Source organism: Rattus norvegicus, chromosome 17 (genome assembly GCF_021556685.1).
Source record: "Rattus norvegicus strain SHRSP/BbbUtx chromosome 17, alternate assembly SHRSP_T2T, whole genome shotgun sequence".
Lineage (NCBI taxonomy): Eukaryota > Metazoa > Chordata > Mammalia > Rodentia > Muridae > Rattus > Rattus norvegicus.
Window position 1 is genome coordinate 66,351,363 of NC_141550.1, and position 20,062 is coordinate 66,371,424.

The window sequence follows — 20,062 nt, forward strand, 5'->3', positions numbered from 1 at the left end:
AAGGAATAGGAGGAGGAGGAAGGGGAGGAGGACAGGGGCAGCAGTAGCCACGATCGCCACCACCAGGCAGAGGAAGAGTTGGTGGGGAGGGACAGATCTCCTCCCACTTGGAGCGCCTTCTGCCTGCTTTTGGAGAAAAGAATAAAAGATATAGAAAGAGAGAGAGAAAAGGAATGAGAAGTGAGAGAGCAGGAGGGTAAAAAAAAATTAAGGCGAGATCTGTGAGGTCTGGGGTGGGCAGGGGCGCGCAGGGGCGCGCAGGACGCGGGGGCGGACCAGCCGAGCCCCAGTGCGGTCGCCCGGGCAGGTGCCACGGCTGCTGCCCGGAGGCGGCATGTGACGCGCGGCCGCAGCTGCCCGCGGGCGGAGCGCGCTCGGACCCGGGAGCGCAACCGCGGGCCAAGTCGGCTGCAGCCGGGAGCCCCGCGCTCGCGACCCGCCGGGAGGAGCCGGTAGCTGCGCTTGCATCCAGCAGAAGCCGAGTGATGAAGACAAGGGCGGCTCCGGGGCACAAGCGAACCTGAGGAGAGTCGCTGCCTCGAAACTCCCTGCTGCGAGAGATCGGGGTTCGGTAGAGAGGACCGGACGGTCTGGGAGATTCGGGGAGGCGCGGAGGACTCGAGTGGGACAGCTACCTGGAGCACGGCTGCCAGGTAAGGACACGCACTGCTCGCTACCGCGCAGGGCAGAGCGGCTGGCGGCGACCCTGACCCGGTTTCTTGCCTTATCTGGTGGTGAAATAAGGGGAAAAGTTTTCCGCCTCCGTAGGAAATGTGTTTGCTGGTAGAGTTTAAAGGAAGGACTGAGCAGGGACGTAGAGAGGTGGTTTTGTCAATCTAGGGGAATGGGAACTCGAGATCGATCTCTGGTGAGGAGTTGGAGCGCAGGGACCAAGGATAGAGAATGCAGAGGTGGCACCCGAGTGCCTGGGAAAGGACGGGGACAGATGGTCGGTGGCCAAGAAAGCGCCCTGGTCGGCTCACTCAGCTCCCTTGGACTTCTTTTTCCTCCCATAGGCAGGATCCAAAAGCGAAGAAGGGAGCTTCAGAGCTGTGTGTCTGTGCTGGTGTGTACTAGGTCCTCTGTGTGCCTTTTCATATTGTGTTTTAGGAAAGCTAAGTCAGATCCCTGCCAACCTGGCAGCGAGGGGCGACTGTTGGGGTCGCTTTTCTGGAGCAAAAAGGCGATTTTTTATTCCGCTCATGGGGACCTGGGAGAGGGTACTGAGCCAGGGAGCGAGTCTACTCTGGCTCAGCCGCCAAGCCGCGCCTGCAAAACTACACGGGGATCTCTTCTCTCCCGCTCCTGGAACAACCTCCTTACTGTGCGCAGCGTGTTCGTTTCTACGTGGTGGTTTTTAAACCGCTGGGGTCAGGGCGATGGTTGACCCAAGGGGGTAGAATTCACTTGTGGACTCCGTGCTTTGAGTGTTGGAATTGTGACTCTGCCCTGCCTGCTGGTGAGTCTGAGAGACTCTCCTTGCAAGCAGGGTGGAAAAGAGAGAAAACTAGCATTGGGGACTCGCATCCATATGGACATATTTCAAAACAGCAGACCTTGATTAGTGAATAAGTGTTTTGAACCTTTCCGAAGTCTGTAAGTATATATGCCGCCATCCACCCACCGGGCTCCACTGATGTTCTTGGCAGGGTTCTGAAAGGGTGACAGACTACGCTGTTAGGGAGACTGACCACTTCACTGTGAGCTTTCAACAGATCTTTCCTTTCTCTCCTGGCCTCTGAGATTCAACAAAATAGAAAATCTACCATTCCCCAACACGCACGCGCGCGTCCACACACACACACACACACACACACACACACACACACACACACTGCACTTTGCCCCCACCCCACCCCTTTTCAGATTACTATTTGAAAACAGACCATATTCTTAAAGCCTGCTTAATAATTATGGAGTCCAGAGGGTTTCATATAGGGAAAGCTTTCATTCTGCAGGAACGGTTCGACACGGTTTCCTGTGTTTAAAACAATGCTAGTGGATTTGGAGAGATCTTACAGGAAGATATACCTTTCAGAAAGGAGAAAGGGGAGTCTGGGAGGGGGGATGCATACAGGGACGCAGGGTTACGGTGGCTGAATGTTAAAAAGGAATGAGGTCTTTCCATTGCCTCCCTGCTTTGTGAGGAGCGCCTGTTGGGGCGCATACATGTGTATCTCTCCCATGTGTGTTCTCATAGGCCACAGCAGTGGAGTGTGAACCCCACACCTACCACTAGATAACCTGTCTTGAGATCATGTTTGTGTGGTTTGTCTCAATTGGCTTAACACGCAGTTACCTACTGCTGAGCTGGAAGGCTTGTCATTTTCGAAGTTCCCTGAGACAACATAACTTTAACATGGCTTACACAGTTAAAAGTAAGGGCTGCAGATCTGATATGGACTGTTGTACCCTAGGCTGGGACAGCGTGGTTTGAGGTTGAAGTAAACATGAAAATAAGAGTGACACAAGACTTTAAAAGGACAATAGTAGACAGTGATTTGAATAAACCCCCTCGTTTAATAACAAAATGAGATAACAGGCAAGACCTCTTGAAAAACCTTTGAGCGTAAATCTTCTGTCATAGACAATTGTTGTTAGGCAAGAGTGTAATTTGGAGAAATAGATTGTGTGGAATTGGGTGGGATTTAGATAAAGGCTAGATATTAAGATAGGAGTAGTTTTGTCTTGAACCTACTGTAAAACTTATGTAAGAAGCTTTAGGGAGATCTGGAAGGAATTGCTGTACTGCTTTTTCCTGACGGAGGGCTAGACAATTCTTGCCTCAAACATATTTGTTTCTAGAGATTGCCGAAGGAAGGAGGAATATGCCCTTTAAAGTGCATCTTTTCATTTTTCCTTATGCAAATAAATGGCTTAACGTTTACAGAAAAGGAGAAAACTGTTTTTTTAAACTAGAATATATAAGAACACAAGCTCGTTTTAATCGTACTTTAATTTTTAATAGCAGGCAACCTGTTGAATGTGAATTGTGTGGAGGGGCAATGTACGCAGCTAAGATTTCTAGGACCCATGTTAATAAACAGAATAGAAACTTAAAGGTCATGATTCTAAGCTCTCTGAAGTGCTAACTTTGAAAAAAATCATAAAATATTGCGTTTCTTGAGCCAAGATAGTGTTCTTGCCTGATAACGATGTTAGCCTTGGCAGATTCAGTTGCTTTACACCTAAGTGGTCTGTAACAGTGAAGGGACTGGGTCTGGTTTGCAGTGTGGGACGTTTCCAGGGAGAGCAGCTATGGTGACCCTTGACACAGGAGACAAATGAAGAGTTCAACAGAGGTGGGGACCCCGCACCTATCATGTATGAAACCTAATTTTATATCATGGTATGTTATGACTAATACCATGACATTCTCAGCATGGTTTTGAAGAATGACTAATTGGAAATATTTTCTTTTACACAGTATGCTAGTGAATTGAAAAAAAAATGCATATCTTCCTTCACAGAGAAATATTTTAAAAGGCATATATGTGCTCCCAACAAAAGAATTAATCAAGCCCCTTTACTATTTTTATATTTTAAATGAATCAGCATGTACGAATATAACTGTTGCTGAGTTGTTAAGAGCAGTGTATACATGGTTTCCCAGTGGTATTTATAAGATGCAACACCAGATGCATGCATGCATGCATGCGTGTGCGTGCGTGCGTGCGTGCGTGCGTGCGTGTGTGTGTGCGTGTGTGTGTGTGTGTGTGTGTGTGTAGAAGGTTCTACGAGTCTAGTGGAAATTCTGTTCTGGATCTTACCCCTTGGGTTGGATTTTCAAACTCAAATGAAAGTCTTGGCATCACGACAAGATCACCTAATGAATTTAACACGAGGCAAAGCCAGTCAAGGTGAAAGTTAGAATCAAGTGTCTGACAGACTCTGCTCCAAGTTATAGAAGCTGCCTGGGCCTTGGATCAAGTACAAAGCTGACTCCTGATCCCAAATCATTCAGTGTCCAATGTGACTCCCTCTGTGTACTCCTTACAGACAATCTGGAAGGAAGAAAGCTGTCCCTTTTAGGGACTTAGCCTGCTGTCCTTCAGAGTGCCTTGCACTAATGCATTCCTGGTTGCTGGAGACCTTCCCTGGAATTGTCATTGGAAGCTGTTGAAAGTAAAGGGCCACACAGATCCTACATGAAGATGGCAAGCCCTCCCAAGCTTTTTATCTCTTTTTGCCCATCTATAGCTTAAGATGGGCACAAGGATAGAACTCATGCAAAAGGATATTTTTGTTTTGTACATACATGTTCATGTATGTGCATGTGCATGTGCATGTGTGTTTTAGTGTCAGTAAATTGTTTGCACATGTTTGCAGCAGTCTCTTCTCTGGTGCTCTACCCAGTTGTTTGTTTGTTGTTTGGTTGGTTGTTTGTGTTTTGTTGACACAGGGTCTCTCCTTGGCCTGGGATTTACCAGGTCACCAAGGAGATTATGCTGAATGCCCAGCAAGCCCCAGAGATTCAATTATGTCCCCAGCATTGACTGGGCTCAAAGTGTGTGCCACCATGCCTGGCTTTAAGATAAAGGCTCTGGGGAATCAACTCCAAACCCTCTTGCTTGCAAGACAAGTAGTTTACCAGTGATTTCCTTAGCTCCAGAAGTATCTTTTGGCCAAACTCAGAGGTACTATCCAGTGGCATTCAGTCAGAACTCATGCTTCTTCAGTGTTGGGGGGTGGGGAGAAGGAGGAGGAGGAGGAGGAGGAGGAGGAAGAGGAGGAGGAAGAAGAGGAGGAGAAGGAGGAGGAGGAGGAGGAGGAGGAGGAGGAGAGAGAGAGAGAGAGAGAGAGAGAGAGAGAGAGAGAGAGAGAGAGAGGAGAGAGAGAGAGAGAGAGAATGAATAGGAAGCTACACTATGGGGTGACTGCTAACTCAACCTTCGGCCACTGCATGCCTGTCATCCAGGAGTTCTGGCAGTGTGTGAGCTCTGGCAAGCTCTTCCCTGCAGTTTGGCCATTTACATTCTCCCACCTGTTAGAGCTTCCTGTCTTACTCTCCGGAGGCCACAGGACTCTGGCAGACAGGCATCCTCTCAGCCCTTCTCTGTAGAGATGTCAGCTCAGTCAGCTGTGCTGCCATGGATGCAGCATCCACTGGCCATGACAACAACCTTACAGTAAGTGATGAGCTGCCATCTTCATACATGTGCCAGCTCACCCCGAAGCCACCCAAAATGGGAAAACTTGTAGCAAACCTGCCATACAGTTAGACAGGAAGAAACCAACAGATGCATAGGGGACTCTGAGTCACTGCTGTTCCCCTGTGCTCTGCAAGGGACTCTAGGACCTAGCCAACTTTGCTCATTCTTACCCAGTCACACTACAGAAGGCTCTAGTCCTCTGAGTTCTGTTAGCTTGTCCTAATCCTTGTGGGCTTCAGCGGTTCCTTGGGGGTCCCTAACCCTGATTTCTAGTCTTACTGCTGTCTCATAGGACTCGGCTTCTTCTGTGTTTCCAGTTCACCTTTTCAGTACTAGGCTTAATGTTTTGCCTAGAATAACTTTTAGCAATGACCTTGGCAGTCAACCTTGCTCTTGCCAATGCTTCTCTCCAGGAGCAAGACTCCATTCCATTATTTTTTGTCTCTGATTCAGGTCCAGGGTGGACAAACCATGGACTTAAGGCACAGTCACCATCCTGACGGTCGGTCTATCAGTCACTTTTGCCTAGAGACTTGTGTTGCCAAGTTCACCTAACAAAGAAAATCTCCTTGTCTGTCATTGTTGGCAGGATCAAATCTCAACACTCCACATCCCTCCTAGCCACTGTAATTTGAGTCGCTGACTATCCACTCCGGAATTAACCCTCCATTAGGTCATTTGTTCTAGCCCAGGCTTAACCTGTTTCCTGCCCCCACTGTTCCTGTGAAATCTGGCAAACCATCCATGTGTCAGCCATGATAGATTGTACCTTTGGTCACCTCTGACACAGGACGTGACAACAGCCCAGGTTGCCTAGCTCAGGCCACATCTCCTCCAACCACCATGCTTCAGATACAATTCTGATGAGTCAAAATAGCATTGGATGTTGGTCAGTGTGTTTCATGGAGATGGGCCACCACACATAGCATTTGGACACTCTCTGCTTACAGGCATAAAATGTTCAGGTGTTCTTCTATTGAACCTGGTCCTATATCACAAGAAGATATGGTTGTGGGCTTGGATGGACTAATACACTGACATATATCCCCTTCCGTGTGCTCAAGTGGCAGAAACCTAGTTACCACTGCTCACAGATACAAGTCCCCAGCCAAAGAGGTCATGGAGTGGTGCCTCTCAGGGCGACTATTTGTCCTTCCAAGTATGGCTTGGGTTCCTAGGCTCAAATCAGTAGTAAATGTTGATTCAGTGTGTGTGGTGTGTGTGTGTGTGTGTGTGTGTGTGTGTGTGTGTGTGTGTGTGTGTTCATTAGAAAGGTGTTGAATGCAGTTACTTTCAACCTGCTCAGTAGAGAGATAATTGAAAATAATACTCATAGTATATGGGCATCTCTTAAACAGTGACATTAGAAAATAAAGGTGCTGCTCATCAGTGACGTCCTACCCTCTTTGTCTCATGTGATTGACAGAGCATCACCATGCTTACGGTCTATGATGAGGTCATAGGGACTCTGTGGAATCCCTTTATCTGGAGTTCTCCTTTTTTATCTCACTGTCCATATGCCCTTCCCATCACACAAGACAACCACCCTTCTGTAGGTTTCCTGGAATATAGGATTTACTCCACTTCCCTTGTTATAAATTATTATTGATCGCTTAATTTATTGAAATACCAGAAGCTGAAAAACCTCTAAGTAACTGCAAGTCATTTCTCTTTCTCTTCTGAATTCTTGTGGAACTTCCTGTCTTTGGTATTACATTTGACATTTAAGGACAACTCAGGAAACTTTATGATTTTCTTCAGAGTTGACTGTTTGAAGAGTATGTAAGTAAGTTTTAATAAATAGTAGTTTGAGTAAAATGAACAAATCTACCTACCTACCAGTTGTCAATATCTGTTGTTTGACTGTCATCCACTTAAGAGTCATATCTACTTATTATCTGTCACTAATATTTAGCATCTGTTTACCATTGCTTCTAATTGATTGGCACATCTAGCATGGCTCCAGGAATGGACTTGACCAGGGTGACAAGGGAATAAAGAAACACCAACTGATACATAGACAGGAAAACTGGGATCAGGTGGTCTGGGTTCTCTTATGGGTAAACTCAGCACCCCAAAAGTTTAGTGTGTTTTCTATCTAGAATCAAACAAGGAAGCAAGATTATTACTTACAGCTGAAGAGGGATGCAGAGTTATTACATACAGATAAACAAGGAGGCAGGTTTTGTGGTATACAGCCAGACTGAAGGGACAGGGACAGGTTTAGTTAGTCTCAGTAGAATCGGTCTCTGTAGGGGAAGAATCTTCAGGCCATAAGTATCTGCGGGAGACAGCTGCTGTGGACATTCTCTACACACAATGTCAACATTCACACTCAGACCAGTATGGTAAGTCTTTGTGATTTTCCCATGGCTCTGAGACTGTAGAGTCCTTGACACTGTGCCCAAGTCAACAGTACACACTCTCTTAGTTCTTGACCCACTCAAGGCTTCTTCTGCCTCCCACAATTGCTATCTATCGTTAGTCTCTTATCTGTCATTGATATCTATTTACATATACATATATTATTTCTATAACATTTTATATTTATCACTATTTTCATCAATGTCTTATCACCTGTCTAACCTGTGTGCGTAATATAACCTACCATCTATCTTTCAGCTACTCATCATCTGTATTTACCTTCCCTCTCTTAGACATCTGTTATTGGCATCTATATCAATGCTTATCACGTTTGCACATAGATTCTCCCTCTAAGGGAACTCTCATGGCATTGTTTCCATCATACCAGACAGCATGGTTACCATATTTTGAAAACACAATTAGGGCAACTCTGGGATCATATAGTCAAAATGAAGCGACAGCTTGTCATCCCTCTCAGAATGGGAAAGTGATAGTAAATACTGTAGTTCATGCTTAGAACAAGAGTCTATTCTCTTCACTTCTGGAGGCCGGTTGTCTGAAATCAAGGTATTTGCAGGGAGGGACATAGTTCCACCTAAAACTCTAGAAAAGGGGACACCGTCTGAATCTAACTGTTGAGCCCCTACCTCTCTCCAAAATGGTTGCAGCTCTTCCTCCTCCATGTGTCTGTCTCCTGCTCCATGCCTTTCTTATATATGTGGTTGCATCCACAGTTGACCCATAAAGTCCAGGGAAGCAGTTTCCTCAAAGAATTTTTTACCTTAAGCAAGTCAACTGGCATATCAGGGAATCATAGCTTCTGGGCATAATGAAATGAACATATTTCTTGAGGGCCATCATTCAGAATGTGAGAGATATCACCAATGAGCACTGTCTTAGTTGCTTCTCTCTTCCACTGCAATAAAATAACCTGATAAAATCAACTGCAGGGAGCAAGGACATATTTGGTTTATGGTCCCACAGCAGGGAAGTCCAGGAGGGAGGAGCATGCAGGAACTGGCAACTTTGCATTTGCAGTCAGAGAGCAGAGAAGGATGAATTCTTAAGCTATTTTCTTTCCCCATTTTATGCAGCCTTGGAATGGTGCCATCACCAATGGGTGGGTCTTTCTGTGTTAATTAGTCTAATCTAGATAATCCTTCACAGATTGCCTGGAGCCTAACCTAGTTTACATAATCCCTCATGAACACACCTAGAGTGTTCCTTCACAGAGGATTCCAGATGCCATCAAGTTGATAGGTAAGATTAACCACCACAAGTACCTTCTATGTGATCCTATAGGCAGTCATCTCAGAGCAGCCTGTGCTTGGAGAGATGAAGGCTACATTCTGACTTACTCCACAGAGCAACGAGTGGCAGAATCAGATGGTATTCATACCTCCCTACATCTCACCATCCCTTGAAGCAAAATTCCTGACTTCTGGCTTCCATCTTAAAAATAATCATAGAAAGTGTTTTTCCAAAAGTCACCTGTACTCTCCGAGCCAGCTCCATTGGCCTCATAGCAACATCTTTAAACTTCCATTCTCAGGACATTTCATCTCCTGGCCTCTTCTACCCTGGTTCTCCAACACTTATTCCTCAGTTCCCATCAGGTGCTTTTTTAATGTAATCCATATTCTTTATTTCCAAAACCCATTCAGGGTGAATCACTTTCTCCCCCAAACTGATTTAGATTCAGAAGGGAGGGGAGTATCATGACCTACTAGCTCAGGGATCTCTGTTTCCTCTTCCTCCTGCTTCTCTCCTGGGGCTTCCCATTTCTATGAACAGGATGATTATCCTACATTTCCACATAATCTTGATTTATGCCCTCCCCTTTGCTCCCACATTGTGCCAGATACCGGATCTTAATACTCAACCAAGTCATAGCTCATACTTCTTGGCTACTCTCTTTTCCTGCCATCAGCATCTCAATTCATCAATTCTTTAATGTGCATTCAGCCACCTAAGGAACTTAGTAAAATGCAGACCTTGATGCATGAAGTCTGGCAGACGCTGAGAACTTGCATTTCCAATAGACTTTCATGGGCACAGAATCATTTGCGCTCATACCACATTAAGGGGAAAAAGAAAAAAAAAAAAACAGTGTTTAAGCCCTTTGAACCTTACCTCTTAATGTCTGAAATTTCTGGATCATCTATTTGACTACATTCTCTCTTTCCAATCCATTTGTATAGTTTTCTAATTGAAGTTGAATTTTTATCTTTTTTTTTTGTCCTGACTTCAACATCACCTTTAAGATCCTTGCCAACTCTCAATGGCATAATCACTAAATGCCTTGCATCAGCCATCTTGGTTCCTGGCATGCTTACATTTTTAGGTTCAGTCTCAAGTCTCAAGATTTCTTTTCTCTTACCCCTCAATACCTACTTACTTTGTGTCCTTTCCCTGTGCTAAGAAGGGATGTCCTGTCATCAGTATCTCGAGGGATCCAGGCTTTACCATGTTATCCAAGATTATTTGAAATAAGACTTTTCCTTAGCAATTCTTCTCCTGATACTTTGTCAGAATTTCAGTTTTATCATTGACCAAACACACTCTTGTTTTGCTTATGTATGTCATAAATCATTTCAGATGTCAGGTCATAAAATCCCTAGGTAAGATGCCTCATTTCTGAGTTACTTTTACCATACCCAAGTATAGTCTTCCTTTTAGATGATTGATGTTCATATCTGCACATAAAACATGTAGCTACAGTGCTTTTGATGATGTCTTGGTATACAAATACTATAAAACACATAAAATTTGAAGATGCCATAGGCTTGTGGTTTTGAAATTAACCATGACTCTATATCTTTAGAGGTAACCAAAGTTGTAAGTTTGATGCATAATCTTCCAGTATTTTTCTGTATTGCTTTGGCCTCCATGGCATGTATATTAAATGTTTAGTTGCCAACATCATGTTATTGAGAAACTGTGGAATCTCTTAAAAGATAGATCCCAATGACAGGGATTTTTTTTGTTTTTTGTTTTGTTTTGTTTTTTAGCTGACTGATAATGTGTTCTCACACACACTCACATTCACCATAAGGTGAATGATTTCTACCATATAGGCTTAGAGCAATCAGGTAAATAAACCATAGATAGGAACTATAAGAAAAAAATCTTGTCTGTGCATAAGTTGATTTATTGCAGGTATTTTCATAGTGATGGGAAGCTGACTAACATATACATGTTGTAACATTTACTCCCTACAAACCTGGGATAAGAATAGAGCTTTGCAACTTAATTTGAAATGTAAATCTGCCTCCCTATTTTTAAAATCTGAAGTACATTACAAAACATTGACTGATTTAACTGCATGAAAAATCCATCCACTTAAAAAGGTCTCAAAGTATAGAAATGTGTTTTCTCTGAATTTCTTATCAGTTAAGCATGTCTTTTTTTCCCCACTGCATTGTTTTTCTGCTCCCAGAATTACATAAGGCAGTTTGGGTGTGTAAAAGTAAGGCACAAATTCTGCCTCAGAATGACCAAGCTAGTCCAATGTCCTTTGCAGGGCTGAGTGATGCGTTTGTGGAGAGAGAATGATTATTTATTGTGATAACACACTAAAAGCATGCTTTTTTTCCTTATAAACACACATACTGCTAACTTTATGTTGACATGTAAATTTCCTCTTCTTCAGATCTATGAAAACTTACAATGTTTTAAAGATTTGTGTGTGTGTGTGTGTGTGTGTGTGTGTGAGAGAGAGAGAGAGAGAGAGAGAGAGAGAGAGAGAGAGAGAGAGAGAGAGAGAGAGAGAGAGAGAGATCCTGCATATTCATATCCATGCAACTCCTGAAGAAGCCAGAAGAGGGTGTCTGAATCCTGGGAGCTAGAGTTACAGACAGTTGTGAGCCACCATGTGGGTGCTAGGAACTGAATTCAAAATTAAACCAGGGGTGCAGCATGAGTCTGCACTCTGCTTCAGCTGGTCAGGTAGCTGAAGCAGAAGGAACACTTGAGCCCCACAGTCATAGACCAGCCTGGGCAACATGATTAAGGCTCATCATTTTAAACAGCAAGTCTACTTTGTGTTAGAGCTATGAAAGATCACATCCTTGAGTAGAGGGAAGAAGACATATGCTTGAAGGACCTAAAGGCATCAACAAGATTGATTAGATCCTGTGATTTAATCACAGAATATTGACATGTAGAATATGCAATAAGATAATGAAGGGTTGCAGTTTTGAAGCCGTATGGAGGTGCTGCAGTCTGGGTTTGCTAAATCATATAAAGACTATTTTTGTCTTTCAAACTCTAAAATACTTGGTTCTTTGGTTTAGTTCATAGCACTTCCATAAGCTAGAACACATTTCTTATAGAACTTAGTATGAGGGAAAAAATTGAACCTCTTTGGGGATAATGAAAGTTATTTTCTGAAAATGAAATTAAGCCATCTTTGTTTCTGCTTTGCACTGGCTGCTGGGAAATTCAGACCTAAAAATAGTACACAATCATAGTGGCTGATTTTGTCTACTTTTCAGTCTATTGCTTATTTTTCCTAGTATTTTTTCAGTTTTCATTCTTAATATCATTTTAAGATTTATGGGGAAGTGAGGATGGTAGAATTTATGAACATACAGTGAGAAATAATATCTATGAGGATATACCCAGGTGCTAGGGATAGAAAAAAATTAGAGAGTGAATGAAATCCTTTTAAATGAAAAAAAAAACATTGGTTAAATGATCCCTTTGGATACTCAAACCCCCTCAAAACCACCACAGAGAAAGAAACCAAGGCCTAGATCAGTGCAGAAGGAACAGGTAATGGTGTTCCTAGTAATGGTGATGACGACATCATAGAACTAGTTTTATGGGGGTAAAATCTAATCAAGCAATCAACAGCACTTCTCTTCAAGTATAGTTGCCAATTAAGATCAACATATCACATAATGACTTGTTATAAGCAAAAATAGATCAATCTATTTATCATATTAGTCACCTGAAAATTTGATGTTGTTGTAAGAACATTCACAATCGACTCTCCTAGAAAATTTCAAACTTAAAAGGCATTGTGTGTGACCTTTAACCAGACTCATTCATTGTGCTGTTGGATAGATCTTGGGATATCATACGTTCTGACTCCTGGAAATTTCATATCCTTTGGCCAAGATTTCCAAACACACTCCTCTCATCCCTAGAAACCATTGTTTTACACCAGGATTTTAACTTTCTTAGATTCCAGGTGGTGTTTCTCTTTCTGTGCCTCACCTATTTCATTTTATCTGACATTCATGTAACTGCAAGTGAAGCAATTTCTCCTTTTAAGGGTGAATGGCATCCGTGTGTGTGTGTGTGTGTGTGTGTGTGTGTGTGTGCATGCATGCACGTGTGCAATTGTGTGTGTACAAATGTGTGCTAGCACACCATGCTACTCACTTGACTGCAGAAAATGAAGTTGTTGCTATATCCTGTCTATCGTAGATCATGCTGTAGTGAACATGGGAATGCATAAATCTCTTTAACACGCTGACTTCATTTCTTTGAATATAGAACCAATAGTTGGGTCTATGGAAATACCTTGGTTCTGTTTAATTCTTTAGGAGCCCATTTTCCCATAAGAACTGTATTAATTTATATTCCCACCCAGGGTGTGAGGATTCACTTTTCTCTGTCTTCTCACCAGCATTTCTCTTTTGTCTTTTTGGTAACTGCATTTTAATAGGGATATGGTGAGATCTCCCTATGTTTTATTCTGTTCCCCCTTGTAGTTCATCACATACAACTCTTTCTTTGTTCACTTGTCAATTATTGGCCATTTGTCTTCTCTTAAGGAACACTTAGGCATTTAGGCTATTTTTAACTTGTACTGCAGCCTTACCATTGGGTAGTTTGAGCTTCTCATCTATTTTGGATATTAACAGATGCATGGCTTGAAAATATTTTCCACTCATTTGTAGGCCATCTCTATACTCTGTGGATGTTTCCTTTACTGTGAAGAAGTGGTTTTTTGCTTGTTTGTTTGTTTGTTTGTTTGTTTGATGTAATCCCACATTTATCATCTATGCTTTGGGGTCATAACCTAAACATCAGGTTCAAGATTAATGTCATGAAGTTTTCCCTTTATGCTTTCCTTGAGTAGTGTGGTATAGGTCTCATGTATACGTTCTTAATGTATTTGGAGTTGAGTTTGGAATTTGGCATAGTTCAAGAGTCTAGTTAAATGCATTTGTATGTGGATATTCAGATTTGATGAACACAATGGTGCCCTTTCTCTACTGTATGATCTTTGTCAACAATCAGTTGGCTATAAATGTATGGGCTTAACTTTGAACTCCCTATTCTGCCCCAAATGGCATCTATTATATAGTTTTTCTCTCTCTGCCTCTGTTTCTCTCTCTCTCTCTCTCTCTCTCTCTCTCTCTCTCTCTCTCTCTCTGTGTGTGTGTGTGTGTGTGTGTGTGTGTGTGTGTGTGTGTGTGTTGTAGAGGTCAATCACACGGTGTTTTCCTGTACACAAGATCATAATCTTGTTAAATCTCATTAAATTGAATGATGCATAGAAATCATAGACTTGTGTTTTATTCATGAATGAAGCCCAAAGGCTGAATCCTAATGAAGTATTATAAACAGACTGAGTTTCTGTTATTGTTGCTTTTGGGGAGAAAAATGAAATTTGAGATGTGGAAGTTTTTCTCGTACCCTGATATTAGGAAAATAGCTTATTTCTTAGGAAATAGGAAACAGTCCCCATTGGACCCAGTTTCTGGTGTACAGAGCATCCCAGAATTTCTTCTGCTGAGATTTGAAGCTTAGCTAGTCTGGTGCTTAATCTGTGTAGAGAACATGTTTCGTTGGTGGTGCTCGCATGTTTGTGAAATGGTTCTTTCTGACATCATTCCTCAGTGGCTCCTCTTGCCCACTGATTCTAATGAGCATGTATCTTTCAAGGAGTCTGTTTTTAGTTGATTGTCAGCTGTCCCTAATAGTCTGCTGTGCTGAAGGTTTCCAGTAAAAAAAAAGTCTCCATTTCAGAGAGTTGGGGTTGGATTAGGTTTTATCCTCTTTGCTCTGATGAAATACCAGGCAAAGTCAACTTAAGAAAGGGAGAATTGTGTTTTGGCCCTCAGATTGGGGACATAGTCCATCACTGTGGGATCATAGTGGCAGGTGTGTGAGGCAGCTGGTCAGGAAACAAAGAGGTAAATGCCAATATCCAGTTCGCCCCCTTTTACTTTTACTTTCTCTAGGGCTTCAGTTCAATGCCTTCCTTCTGCCACCTGACTTGGGGCAAGTCTTTCCACTGTAGTAACCCAATCTAGAAATTCCTTCACTGATACAGGTTTGTCTCTTAGGTGATTTTAAACCCTGTCAAGTTGGCAATCAATATTAACCAACCCAGACGTGATATTTCTGAAACTGGGCCCCAAGTTATGGTAGGTTCCATATGTGGTGGCTGAGACTTGGGGACTGACACAAAATCCCAAACAGAGTCACAGCGGAGACCAGATCTGAGCCTCTGCATCATGAACAATGCATGATGCACAATTTGATAAAATTTAAGACTTAGAGATTGGCGTGAGAAAAAAAATTAGATCCTTTCATGAGTAGATTAGAAGCAAGGGTTGGCAAAGGGTACATTAGCTTAGCTCTTCCCCTTGGTGAAATGAGTCATCCAGTTTAGAATGTGTCTCTGGCCTGTGAAGAAGGGAGAGCTCGCTCACAGTGGAATGTAAGCACAGCAAGTGAAAACTGATCTTAGGTGTAGAAATAAAAGGAATCCTCCTCCATTAGTTGCACTCTGAGGTAGCCGAAGATGTAGTTTTTTTCTTTTTTGAGAAATATGATTAGCAGTTTTCATAGAATCTTATAAAACAGAAACTATGCCTCAAATGTAGGCAGTTCTTGATGTTTTTATTAGCCGCTTTTGTTATGTCATGCAGCTGACAAAAACAGTGTTTTTGTGTGTGTGGTGTGTGTGTGTGTGTGTGTGTGTGTGTGTGTGTGTGTGTGTGTTGCTAGGTACCAAACCTAGGGTTTCACACATGCTAGGCAAGTACTCTAACCATGAGATAGGTCCTCAGCCCAACAGAGCTTATTCTTGTTGGCATATGGTACTAAATTTGAGGATTGTGTTTCTGGGAAGGGACAGAGAAAGGAAAAAAAAAATAATAATAACTTATGTAGACAGTGGAATTTCAAAAAAGTCAATGGTAAGATAGTCATTGCCTTATATACAGAAGTTGGATTGGCATGGAGACTCTGAAATATGAACATGGTTTGTTATTCAAATCAGTTGGGGGACATTTTATAGTATATCACCGTCTTTAAATGAGCAAATTTTAATAATCACACTCACTAACTGATTTTCAACAAATTCAATGTCAAGTTGTATATTGTTAACTTTCAATAAAACAAAACTAACCATCATTCTATTTTTAGATTTTTAGACATTCCTTGAGAATGGCTATCTACAGTCTGGTCTTTTTCCCAGTGTTTCTCCTGACTGCTCATTTGTTCATTAAATGAAATATATCAGGTAGAGTTCTAGTAGCTAGATGAGAGACTAAATAGATAAAACAAGATGCTAGTTTTGTGGGATTTATATCCTCATGAAAATACACAGAACCTACTCTAGTATCCACAAAGGATTTCTGAGCAGTCCTAGCCTCATTCTTGTCAAGACCAGAGGTGACATGAATGCATTAGGACAGTGTGACCACTTGGATGGGTGACTATTCCTACCTTTTATGCTCTTCCACATACCTCTTAAGTATGTTCATGGGTTAAATTTTTCTGAAAATACATATCAACTGGTTTTTAGAAAAGTTAGACAAGCCATACCTGTGTTGGCCACCAGGTGGCAGACATCTGCATGTAAGTGTCCAACCAGAGGGTTGCTTCAAAAGGTTCAAAAGGAGCCAGACATTTGGCAGGATGAAACCTGAGTTCCACAGGAGCAACAGGTTTGAGTTGCTACTGTGTATCACCTTCTATGAGTTCCATGCATTAAATGGGACAGTTCTTACACCATGCAGACATGGGTTTGCAATTTGGGGACCTGCTTTGTTCATGGAGAAGAAGGTATTAGGACACTCCTTTGAATGTAACATGGATTCCTCAAGTTGATACACTATGAGTATACTTTCACTTTAATAGTAAAATCACCTTCTCAAATGGCTGTTTTAGGGAGTGGGATATATTTTTAGACCCCTGAAACTACCATATTATTCTCCTGTGACAGGAGGAGAAATGTCAAACTAGATGCTGTAAGCCCAATGCCAGATGCCTTTGTAATCTCTAACTAGTTACAAGAATCCAAGGAAAACTGTCTGAACATGATGCTCTTCTAGATAAGGTACATGTATGAAACCATCTTGGCTCAAAGACAGAGTAGAAAACTTGCCCCAAATCAGCATAATAAGGAACACTCCCTGTCTCAGGGTTTTACTGCTGTGAATAGACACCATGACCAAGGCAACTCGTATAAGGATAAGATTTAATTGGGGCTGGCTTACAGGTTCAGGGGTTCAGTCCATTATCATCAAGGAGGGAGCATGGGCAGCATCCAGGCAGGCATGGTGCAGGAGGAGCTGAGTGCTACATCTTCATCTGAAGGCTTCTAGTAGAATACTGGCTTCCGGGCAGCTAGGATGAGGGTCTTATAGCCCACACCCACAGTGACACACCTACTCCAACAAGGCCACACCTCCAAATAGTGCAACTCCCTGGGCCAAGCATATGCAAACCATCACACTTCCCTTGCCCCAACATTCATTTGAACCAGGAAATAGCAACCTCCCGTACAGTTTGGAACAGTGAAGATGACATAGCATGCGTCTCCTAAGCCCAGCTCAAAATTAAGTTCTAACAAAGCATTGCCCAAACTTGAGTTGTTTTTTGTTTTTTGTTTTTTGGTTTTTTTTTTTTTTTTTTTTTTTTACCAATTTACAGGTGCTGCTGTTTGGCTTCCTGAGTTGCTTGGTCAAGATGGTCACAGGCAGCTGAGTTCAGTGGGGGCTAAGGCAATTTGTGACAACATCTTGACCGTAGATGTGTGTTTATAATCTACAAATATGTTCACTTGTAAAATGGAGTTCTCTGAGCCAAGTTATGCTTCGGATACAGGGGATAAGAAGCCAAATCTTTTTTGGAAGATATTTCACTAGAAAGATATTTTAAAGGACCAGAAAGGTTAGATGGAGATCCAGAGCAGGCAGACGATTCAGACAACTGCCTTATAAGAGAAAAGTCTCTGCATGTTTGTGTCCCTACCAAGAGCAGAAAGCGCACTACTGACGCTCCTTTCCCCTTGCCATGGTATCCCTTCAGAACAATCCTTTCATCATGTTTTGGTTGAGACAGGGTCTCATGTAACTTAGGTGAGCCTTGAACTTCGGATCTTCCTGCCTCTGCCTCATGAATCCTGAGATCACAGACCCATCAGTGCAGCCATATGCAGTTTATGCAGGGCCTAGGGTCCAACCTACCCAGGGCTTTGTGTGTGCTAGGTAAGCACCCTACCCACTAGACTACACAACCAGCCTGGCTGTGGAACGTCTTCTTCCTAAGACCCTGCACAATTTGCCCCTTTTCAGAGAATTCTTCTTCAGCATTGTTCCTTGATGTCACCTGACTTCCCAGCACTGTCAGACCAGCTCATCTAAATATCACATACCTTTCCTGTCTGGCAGCACCTTCTTCATACTCACCAAACATATATTTGTTTTGAATTTGTTCTGCAACACCCACTGCAGTAGGGACTTTGTCCTTAGAATACTGTCTGACTCAGGATGGAGTCGTTCCTTAGCGTGTACTAATTTGAATGCTCAGGTAGCCCTCTCTTCTCAATTCTTCTCTATCCCTCCAACACCCTCTCCATCTTACCCGGGCCTTACATATTTATGGGAAATGGGCAAGCCAGCTACCTGACAGCAAAGCTTAGCTTTGTGCCCAAAAATGCTGGATTTTTATTCTTGAAGATTTTTCTTCTTTGAATATGAGAAAATCTACTTATTAACTTTTTAGTTTCTATTTTGTAGGAATTCCATTTTCCATAAACACCCACTTATCGTGGGCCCCATAACAGAGGTCTATAACCCCTTCACTCAGAACTCTGAGGCAGGAGAGCATTTCAAGGTCTGCCCTGCCAATTCTGACTTTCTCCTCCCCCAAAGAAAATGTTTTAAAGAGGAGGTGGAGATGGAGCTCATTGGGAGAGGCCTTGCCTTGCGTGTAAGGGTAAATTTCCAGTGCAAAGCAAATGAACAGGTAGACAAATGGTTATTTTCACAATTAGGAATACATGAGTTATAAGAAGATATGTGGGATATAAGAAAATTAAGAGAAGTTGTCGGGCATAAAGGGGAAGAAGAGAATGAACCAGGATAGTTCTGAAGTTGGAACTTCGTGGCTTTAAGACCTCAGCAGCTGAGTGGCTACTGTGGCATGGTCAATGTCAGCAGAAGGAAGCAGGTCTGTGTTCATGTTCAGATGGCTGTGAGCTGGAGGTATCATGGGTTCTTTTTTTCTTTTGCTTTGTTCTCCGTATCCTTTCTCTCTCCCCTCTTCTCTTCCTTCCTTTCAATGCAGTCTCTTTACGTTGTCCAGTACTGTCTGAAACTCAAAATCTTCCAGTCTCTGGCATTCAGGGATTGTAGGCTGCATCTGGCTGATGAAGCACTCACTCAATGTGGGCCTCATTCTTGCTGTGGCCATTTGCTCGAACAGCATCTCTGAATCGCAATCTCAGTTCCTCTAACTTTGAACCTGTGCTTGCACCAGAAATTCTTCTGTTGGCTTCCAGGCCCTCAGCAGCTGGAGTTGTGACACTGGGCCATTTTGCTCCAAGGATTCCAACGTTGTGGACCTGACGGCTTCTGCTTTCCATAACTGAACAACCTGAAGAACACCTTTGTGGGTCCTATAAGCCAATCTAACATGGCCTCATTAGATAATTGTATGTGCAAGGTATCAGTTCTGTTTCTCTGGAGAATCTTGGATATTTAGAAACCTGGCTAATAGGATGTCTAGTGTTTCAGTTATTCTGAGGTACATTAAATTAACTAAGGGTTAAGCTATAAAATTGAATAAGTTTTTTTGCATTAAACTCTTGTGTCTTGAGGTATTTTTAAGCATGGTAAAGATAATTTATTTTTGTGCTTGTCAAATATTTGTTGAGTAGCCGCCTCTTTCTTGCTGGCAAGAAATAGCCTTGAAGAATAGGCTCCAATAACAGGCTAGAAGGATGTCGTTCTGGTAAAATCAAGAACAGATCAGTTTCTCTCTGGTATAAGTTGAAGTTGACTGGGTGGATGACAGACTGTGGGCTGATGTTTATGTAGAACTCAGGGAATGCTGATCCCAAGTGCACTTAAGTCTGTCTTGAGGACCCACAGGACCCCAGCTGGGTGTAAGCTATTCCCATCTCACAGGTGTGTGGAGAAACTTTTGTCTGGACTCCCAGTCAAACCAGAAAACGTTTTCATACAAGTGTGGATTCAAAGAAGGTGTTTAAGGAGCTGAAAGATATTTTACCAGGAAAACATGGAATTTCAAGGCCAAATAATGTTTAGAATTACTAAGATCTTACA

General features: G+C 42.5%; 1 protein-coding gene across 4 annotated transcripts in view; it reads left to right on the forward strand.

Annotated features, from left to right (window-relative positions):
- The first annotated feature begins 68 nt into the window (after positions 1-68).
- The window catches only part of Chrm3 (cholinergic receptor, muscarinic 3), a 462,709-nt gene continuing 442,715 nt past the window's right edge, over positions 69-20,062 (forward strand). For 3 of the 4 annotated variants that reach the window (XM_087589759.1, XM_087589761.1, XM_087589760.1), the window contains exon 1: positions 69-653. The gene's annotated coding sequence lies outside the window, so the exon portion shown is untranslated. 4 annotated transcript variants of the gene reach the window in all.